This window comes from Pan troglodytes, chromosome 17 (assembly GCF_028858775.2).
Source record: "Pan troglodytes isolate AG18354 chromosome 17, NHGRI_mPanTro3-v2.0_pri, whole genome shotgun sequence".
NCBI lineage: Eukaryota > Metazoa > Chordata > Mammalia > Primates > Hominidae > Pan > Pan troglodytes.
In genome coordinates this window covers 75,158,336-75,167,217 of record NC_072415.2, presented here as the reverse complement: position 1 = coordinate 75,167,217, position 8,882 = coordinate 75,158,336, and the positions used below count along the sequence as shown (strand labels likewise).

At 33.8% G+C, this 8,882-nt stretch overlaps 1 long non-coding RNA gene across 1 annotated transcript; it reads left to right on the top strand.

Moving 5' to 3' along the window:
- Positions 1–1,464: 1,464 nt before the first annotated feature.
- On the top strand, positions 1,465–8,359 carry LOC107969519 (uncharacterized). Its single transcript, XR_001711398.2, has 2 exons — positions 1,465–1,749; positions 8,033–8,359. It is a non-coding gene; the product is annotated as an uncharacterized LOC107969519 (long non-coding RNA).
- The last annotated feature ends 523 nt before the right edge of the window (positions 8,360–8,882 follow it).

Here is an 8,882-nt window from a genome sequence, read left to right as displayed (position 1 = left end):
GGAATAGGGTATTGAGGAGGGTTAGTTTTTTTCAAGAAGCATAAACCTGTTTATTCTACTGAATGTCCCGTACAGTAAAATCCAATGAGCCAGGTTCAAGACTCTGTAATGATTTCATCTAAGGTAGGTTACTTTTGCTCTTTGTTTTTGTTTTTGGAAGAAAATACCAAACTTGATTATGTCTAGCTCCTATGACTTTACTTTGACCCTAGGCTTCTTACTAAACTCCAATTCAGCATAACCAGATAGTTAAACCCTGGAGGAGAAGACGTAAACATAAAATGTGTTTTTTAAGTTAATATTGGTGCAAGTGTGGGGAATATGTGTGGCATAGATTGAAAGATGTTATACACTGAAATACATGTGATACAGATTTTGAAGTTTTAATACAAGGAAAATATATTTAGATTGGTATGGTTTTATCACTATGAAAAATTTATCTAAAGTTTTGAATTCTATAGGATACATAGAATGACTAAAATAAATTCTGTTTCTCTACCCGGTTGAGTTACTTGATTTTAGGTCCATGTTAAGCTATAATAGATAAAGTTGAAAAACCAGGCTGGGTGTAGTGGCTCATGCCTGTAATCCCAGCACTTTGGGAGGCCGAGGCAGGTGGATCACCTGGGGTCAGGAGTTCAAGACTATCCTGGCCAACATGGTGAAACCCTATCTCTACAAAAATACAAAAATTAGCCGGGCATGATGGTGGGTGCCTGTAATCCCAGCTTCTTGGGAGGCTGAGGCGGGATAATTGCTTTAACCTGGGAGGCAGAGGTTGCAGTGAGCCAAGATTGCACCATTTCACTTCAGCCTGGGTGACAGAGTGAGACTCCATCTAAAAAAAAAAAAAAGAAAAAGAAAACAACAACAAGAAAAACAACAGTCTATTGGTATAATCTAGGACAGGAGTCAGAACCTTTTTCTGAAAAGGTAAATAGTAAATATTTTAGGTTTTATAGGCCATATTACATATTTGATGCACATTCTTCATATTTTTCCTTTTAAAAAAACAACTTTTAAACTATAAAATCCATTTTTACTTGGAGTTCAAACAAAAATAGGCTGCAGACTCTGTCATAGTTTTCTAACCTCTTATATACAACAAATAGTAAAACAGTGGAATGAGAATGCTGAAGTGTTTTATTAATCATATGAGTTTACTTACTCACCAAAAGAGTATGTCTCTTGAGCAAGAACAGAAGATAATTAATTCATCAATGCATTGATTAAAAATGTTGGCTAGTGATCATGAGCATCCTTAAAATTTTTAAGTCCCTGTAGTCTCTGTAGGAGGTATGGTAGCCAGCCTCAAAAATAATTCTTAACTCCTGCAATTCACTACATGCTAAAAGCTTCTCACAAACTAAATAAAGCTGATCTTTCTAACCAATCAGATATTTCAGAAATGATGATGTGTGACTTCTGATGATGAGTTATAAAAGACATTGTGACTTTTCCATTGTGATTCTGGAACATTAGTTCTGGTAGAGGCCAGCTGCCATGCCATAAAGACATTCAGGCAGCTGATGGAGATACTGACCTGATGTTGAGCTATGGCTTCCTACCATTAACAAGCATTAACCTGACAAGGATGTGAGTGAGCCACCTTGGAAGTCCATCCTCCAGTCCCAGTCAAGTCTTTAGATGACTACAGCCTCAGCTGAGAATCTGAGCATAATATCATGAGAGTCTTGAAGCTAGAACTACTCAGCCAAGCTGCTTCTGAATTCCTAACTCACAAAAACTGTAAGAGATAATACATGTTTCTTGTTTTAAGCCACTATATTTTAAGCTAAGTTTAATCAACAAAATACTAAGTTGTTATACGGAAATAGATAACTAACATAGCAGAAGAAAAATTTAGTAACGTATTTATGATTTTACTGAAGATAATGTGATTCTAGAGTGACAGAGAATAGTAGAGACCCTTAGTTTGCAGAGGCAAGTAATAGTGACATTGGGGACAAGAAGGATTAAGAGTTAATCAAAATAGATTGTCCCACAAGGATGCTAACATTGTTGGTTGACCATGAGGAGACTAGAAGTGAAGTACATAGGCAGTGGGCAAAATCACTACAATTTTATACAACTATAACACTGATTCAAGACGTTACTGTTGGCTATAGTAAAATAATTTGAATCTAAATATTCTTCTGGAACCCTTGGGCTAAAGAAGTAGACCTCTGCTTCTTGTTAAATGTTAGTGCTATCCCCTAGCCCACATCTGACTTCTAAGACATGATTGCCTTTGTAAAATCCCCTACCTTCCTCTAGTGTCCATACAAATAACTAACTTAAGTCACATAATTAAAAACAAGGGAAGATGGATATGTTAATTTATTTGATTGTAGTAATAATTACACAGTATATATGTATATCACGCTATTACATTGTATGTCTTGAATATTTTCAGTTTGTCAATTAAATATTTTAAAATAAAAACAACAAAGACATCAAACCAATTACCTAATGTTTCAATTTATGACGGTGAAAAAGAACAAACAAAACTGAAAACAAGTGGAAGGAAGCAAATGATAAAAATTAGAGTGAAATTTAATAAAATGTGTGGAAAAACAGTACAGAAAATAAACAAAATCTTGTGTTTTTTTTCAAAGATCTACAAAATTGACAGAGCTTTAACTAGACTAAGAAATAAAACGTAAAAAGATTGAGATAACTAAAAGAAGTTAGGAAAGAAGTTCTATCATTACTAAACTTACAGTGATAAGAATATTAGATAAAAATACCATGAACAAGTATATATAAACAAACTAACCCGAATGAAAGGTACAAATCCCTAGAAAGACATAAATTGCCAGAACTGACTCAAGAAGAAATAGAAAATTTGCATATACCTATAACAAGTAGATTGATTTAATTCATAATGAAAGCAAAAAAAAAAAAAAAAGGTCAGGTCTAAGGAGGTTTCGTTGGTGATTTTACTAAACATTGAAGGAAGAATTAACACAAACTCTCACAAATTCTTTCAAAATTAGAAGAGAAGGAAACCCTTTCCAACTCATTTAATGCAGCCAGTGTTACATTGTTACTTAAACTAGACAATGATATGACAAGAAAATCAAACTGAAGACTAATATTCTATATGAATATAGATACGGAAAATCAACAAAATACTACCAAATAAAATCCAGTAACATAAAAAATGTCTGTACCTAGATAAAGTAAGTTTTATCCTTAGAATGCAAGTTTAGTTTAACATATAAAAATAAACTTAATATACCATATTAACAAAATAAAAGAGAAAAACCACAATCATCTAAATACAAATGAAGAAAGCATTTAACAAATCTACTACCTTTTCATCATCAAAGAAAGTACTCAATCAAGTAGGAATAGAAGAGAACTTCCTCAACCTGATAAAGAGCATCTACTAAAACTTGACAGCTAACAGCATGCTTATTGGTGGAAGAATGGGTACTTTCTCCTTAAGATTAAGAACAAGTCAAGGATGTCTAAGATCAACATTTCTGTTCAACATTGTATTAGACATTCTAGCCACAGCACTAAGGGATAGAAATAAATAAAAGGCATCACAAATAGAAAGAAATAATTAAAATCTTCTCTATTTGAAGATGACATGCTTTTGTATGCAGGTATATAGATAATTCTGAGAAATTCACATATATAAGAATGCTATTAAAACTAAGAAATATATTCAACAAGATCAATATAGACAGACCTTCAAGATTAAAAATTGTATTTTTATACACTAGTAATCAATAATCTCAAAATGAAATTCATCAAGCAATGCCATTTACAACAACATCCAAAAGAATAAAATATTTAGTCATAAATTTAATAAGAGAAGTTCAAGACTTGTCCACTGAAAGCCACAAAATATTGTCAAAAGAAATTAAAGAGCTAAGTAAATCAAAAGATATAATAGTTCATGGATTAAAAGGCTTAACATTATTAAGATAACAGTACTCCCCCAAAAGATCTATAGAGTCAACAAAATCCCCATAAAAATCCCGAAATATCACTTCTACATAAATTTTTGAGGTTGATCTAGAGCTCATATTAAAATGCAAGGGACCCAGAATTGCTAAAAACAATTTTGAAAGTGTAGATCAAAGTTGGAGGACTCACACTTTCCAAATTAAGACTTACTAAAAAGTACCAGGTAATCAAGACAGCATGTTTATACATACACATCAATAGAATACATTTTAGAGTCCACAAATTTTAACAGTTGTGTTTTTGGTTAATTTGTTTTTGATAAACAGGTTAAATAAATTCAATTGGAAAAATTGATATTTTTAATAAACATTGTCAAATCAACTGGATACCTACATGCAAAAGAATGATGTTGAACCTGCAACACATGCTATATGCAACAGTTAACCAGAAATGGATCAAAAATTTAAATATAAGGAAAAAAGGAATAAAGCTCTTAGAGGAAAATATAGAAATAACTCTTTGTGATGTTGGTTTAGGCAATTGTTTCCTAGATATCACACCATAACACAAGTGACAAAAGAGAAAACTGATTAATTGGACTTCATGAAAATTTTAACCAGTTTTGTGCTTTAAAATTTACCAACAAAAGTATGAACAGACAATCCACAGATGGAAAAAAATTTCAATTTATATTGCTTATAAAGGACTTATATCCAGCATATATAATTTATTCTTACAATTTAATAATAAAAAGACAAATAATCTAATTTTAAAATGGACAAAATATATGAAGACACATTTTTAAAACGATATACAGAGAGACAAGAACGTGAAAAAATGCTCTGCATAATTCATCATTAATGAAATTAAAATCCAACCCCAATGAGAGCCAACTTCACACAAACAAGAATGGCTAAAATAAAGACAGGGACAATAGTATATGTTGGTGAGGATGTGGAGAAATTGGAACATTCATACACTGCTGGTAAAGTGCTAAAATGGCATAGTCATTTTGAAAAACAGGCTATTCCTAAATATGTTAAATATAGAGTTATCAAGCAATCCAGCAATTCCACTCATGTATACACTTGAAAAAATTGAAAATATGTTTACACAAAAACTTGCTATATACTATATATGTTTAGAGACACGTTATTTATTGCTAGTAACAAAGTAGACAGCTCAAATGCCTATCAACTAATTAACGAATGAGCAAAATATGATATATCCATAGAGTGGAATATTATTTAACCATAAAAATAACATGCACTAAAGTATGGGTGAACTTTGAAGAAACTATAGTAAATGGAAGAAGCTAGACAGAAAAGGCCACATGTTTCATGATTCTATGTATGTTTCATCTCCAGGATAGGCACATTGATAGAGACAGAAAGCAAAGTAGTAGCTGCCAGGGGCTGGGGAGAGGAGAAACAGGGAATGGCTGCTAATGGGCACAGGTTTTATTATGGGGGTTTTAAAAATGCTCTAAAATTAAACAGTAGTTGCACAATGCTGTAAAAGTACCAAAAAAATCACTGAATTGCACATTTTAAAAGAGTGAATTTTATGGTATGTAATTTATATATCAATAAAGCTGTTTTTAAATGACTACAAAAATAGTGTCACAATCTCTTGCCAAGTTTCCATATCTGAATCAGCTTTATGTTGGAATCTCTATATAGATGGAGAGGTCAGATCTTCAGGAAGAAACACTCTTACAATATTTTGCCAAGTGTTTATAAAAAAATAGTTCTCATTTCTTCCAAAGGAATAATTGCTATTTATTTGAGAACTACACAGTCAAGAAAGTGTAAAGCCCAATTATTTTGAGAATTGTTGGACGTATTGTTCAAGTTTACATTAATCTCCAGTGTTCCAAACTTCATCGTGACTCCATATTTGAGTGGGGACATATATAGAAATATAGGAAACAAATGAAATCCTGGCTGCGATGTAGCTCACAGTGAGTCCACTGGACCCATGGAACCACCGCTATTTATTCTTCCAGTTCCTGAAATTATAGTTGAAATGGGATACTTGGTCATTTATAGAATCCCCAAATTAATTAGTTTCTTTACCTGTGGGGTAAGAGCTATTGTAATAGAGAAAGGTAAGTGGAAGTCCATAAATTAGGATCTAATACTTAGATGAGTTTGAAGTAATACACAGTCATCTTTCAGGATCCATTTGGCTTTTGTAAGGTCACAGTGGTAAATTAAAATGATACATAATGAGAACCACTGGCCCTTTATCTTTTTGTTGTAGGACTAGCACTAATCTGCAATATATTTTATTTGTTTTTCTGCTGATAAGAGGGTGAGCATACCTGTTTTAAAGACACTATAGCTAGAATCATGAACACAGCCTTGGTTCATTATATGTAGCGACTGATACGGCAAATGCATTCTTTCCCATCTCTGTCGGAATGGAGAATCCAAAAACTTTACCTTCAATAGAAATAGACATAGAACACATTTTTGGTATCTTTTTAAAAGTTTGTTCATTCTTCTGCCCCTTGTTATAGTCACAGGGACCTAGACAATGTACTTTGTGGAATGTCACTTTGATCCACCATATTGATGACACCACGTTAATCAGATTTGTTGAGCAAGTTGGAAGGTGTATGAGGAAATTTTGTGAGACAAAGCGTCTCCACACAATGAAAGATAAACCCTGTGAAAATTCAGGACATTGTCACAAAATACATTTTTAGAAAAATACTGAGATACTTCAATTGCAAGACTTTTGCAAATTGCAAATACAATGGCAATCACTTACACCTTCCCCCAGTAAGATGGAAGTATAATGTCTGGTAGGTCTTTTTGGATTATGCCTACAGCATCCTCCCTTAGGAGTCCTAAAACCTGGGCTGTTTCCATATTTTGTGACGCAGAAGTAGTAGTAATTTCATCTTTATTGTATAATTTTACTGAAATTGACTCATTTTGGAGTACAAATATGCTTTTGTTAGTTGTAAAATATGCCTCAGGAAGCATTATTATCTGAGGATTGGTAAACATATTTGATCAAGCAACACATTATCTTACATAATATTGCACCTGATTAAGGTTTTTTTGTTTTGTTTTGTTTTTATAGCCAAAGAGATGTAACATTAGGCAGGTGACAAGGAGATCCACTGGGGTTGTCACATGCTCACCATCCAGTAGCTGCTAGCCTAGTAATGAAACATGTTCTAATACAAAATTGAAGTCCTCACTTGGAGTTCAGTCTGCAATAGTTGTTAAAACGTTCATTCTAAACCAATGACCATTATAGAATTTTGTGCCCATAATAAGTAATAAATACATGTGTCTTGGGACACAATTAAGAAATTTTGCTTTTTATTGTTACAACTTTGGGCTCTGCAGATTTAAAGATTCTGGCTGCAGAGGGAAAATACTTTCACTAGGGGACATAGAACATTTCTCAATAACTACACCTACCACCTACTCACTTCAATATCCTTGTGCTAAGAGATGATTGGACAAATAAGACAACATATCGCAATGCTACTTGATCTTGATAATTAGAAGGGGGAAGGTCTGTTGTTATGAAATGAACAGGGAAGAATATTTTGTACGTTGGTGATATAATTTAATATTTCTTTGTAATATCTCATTTGCTTTATTTTAAATGGACAGGACCACTAGCTCCAGCTTGATAAGGGCATGGTGACTTGACTGGTGTATCAGATGCCTTAAAGATGAGGGTCTAAGTTTAAGTAAACTTTATTCCCAGGAACACTAGCCAAGGGTAAGTAGAATCTAGAATGAGCATCAGAAGATGGTGATAATGAATATTAGTTTCATCTGGAGAGAAAGATACAACATCCCATTAACCTTTCCCTTTAAAGATTCACCAGGAAAAATGCTCACCAGAATCACAGAGGAGCCTGTTCCTGAATTGAGAAGAATAGTTTAGACTATGGTGGATGCTATGTTGTGCCAGTCAGAACCTTTTCCACCTTCAGGACTGACACATTCATTCCTCTATTTTCTGTTAATGTTGTTGGCTGAGAGCTTTTGGCTAAATTTCTCTTTAAGAATTTGTTCCTCTGAAAAGTGCTGTCATTCTGAATCTCACACCTCTTTCCTTATACAACCCACAGCCAATGACCGGTGATGCAGAGTAATGCTGGCCCAGTTCCTTTGCTTTGATTTATGACAATATGAAGAATTATTTCAATTCCAGAGCTCTTCACAATGTTTGCTGAGGTCCTTTGGCAATTTCTCTTTTTACGCAATGCTGCTTCCTTTAGTGCCAGGTAATCATCCTGTGAGAATTCTCATTAACATTCTCTCATCTCAGAGGCTTGGTTTGAGAGAAACCAATCTTGACAGAGAAAGAAGAGGCTCTTCATCTTAGTCTGACTGTTGTACAAGCAACTTTGATGCTTGGCTTCTGTGAGCCAACAAATAAAGTTCATTCATATCAACTGTGGCAGACCAAGACTTACAGAACCAGCGGCAGACATCCAGAGGAGAATCTCAGTCACAGCCCTTGGGATTTTAAGGGAAAGTGAAAGTAAAATTGTCCTTTTAACTAATAGCTCTTTTCATGCTATGGGGCCATGGTAGGGACTAAATGCATGTTGACCACTTATTTGTTTACCATGTGACCTGAACTGCTCATCATAAACTAAATATGGTTTGATCTGTCTGCCTACAAAATCAAGTGCAAATATTTTTAAACTTGATGAGGGAAAAAAAAGGTTTGGAGAAGTTATCTATAGATGGACCCCTTGGGGTGTGTTCAGAGTGTCAGAATTTTTTTTTTTCTATTGGAAGAGACTCATTTTAAGGATTAATTGGAAAAGGTGACCTTTCCATTCAATGTTCTTTCCCAGTCAGCTCAGCGCTTTTTCAGTGGGCTTATATAAAAACAGCCATGAAGGCAGTGATGGATTGTGTATATGAGTTTAGCAACTTAGATATGACTTCACTAAAGCTGACTAGTTT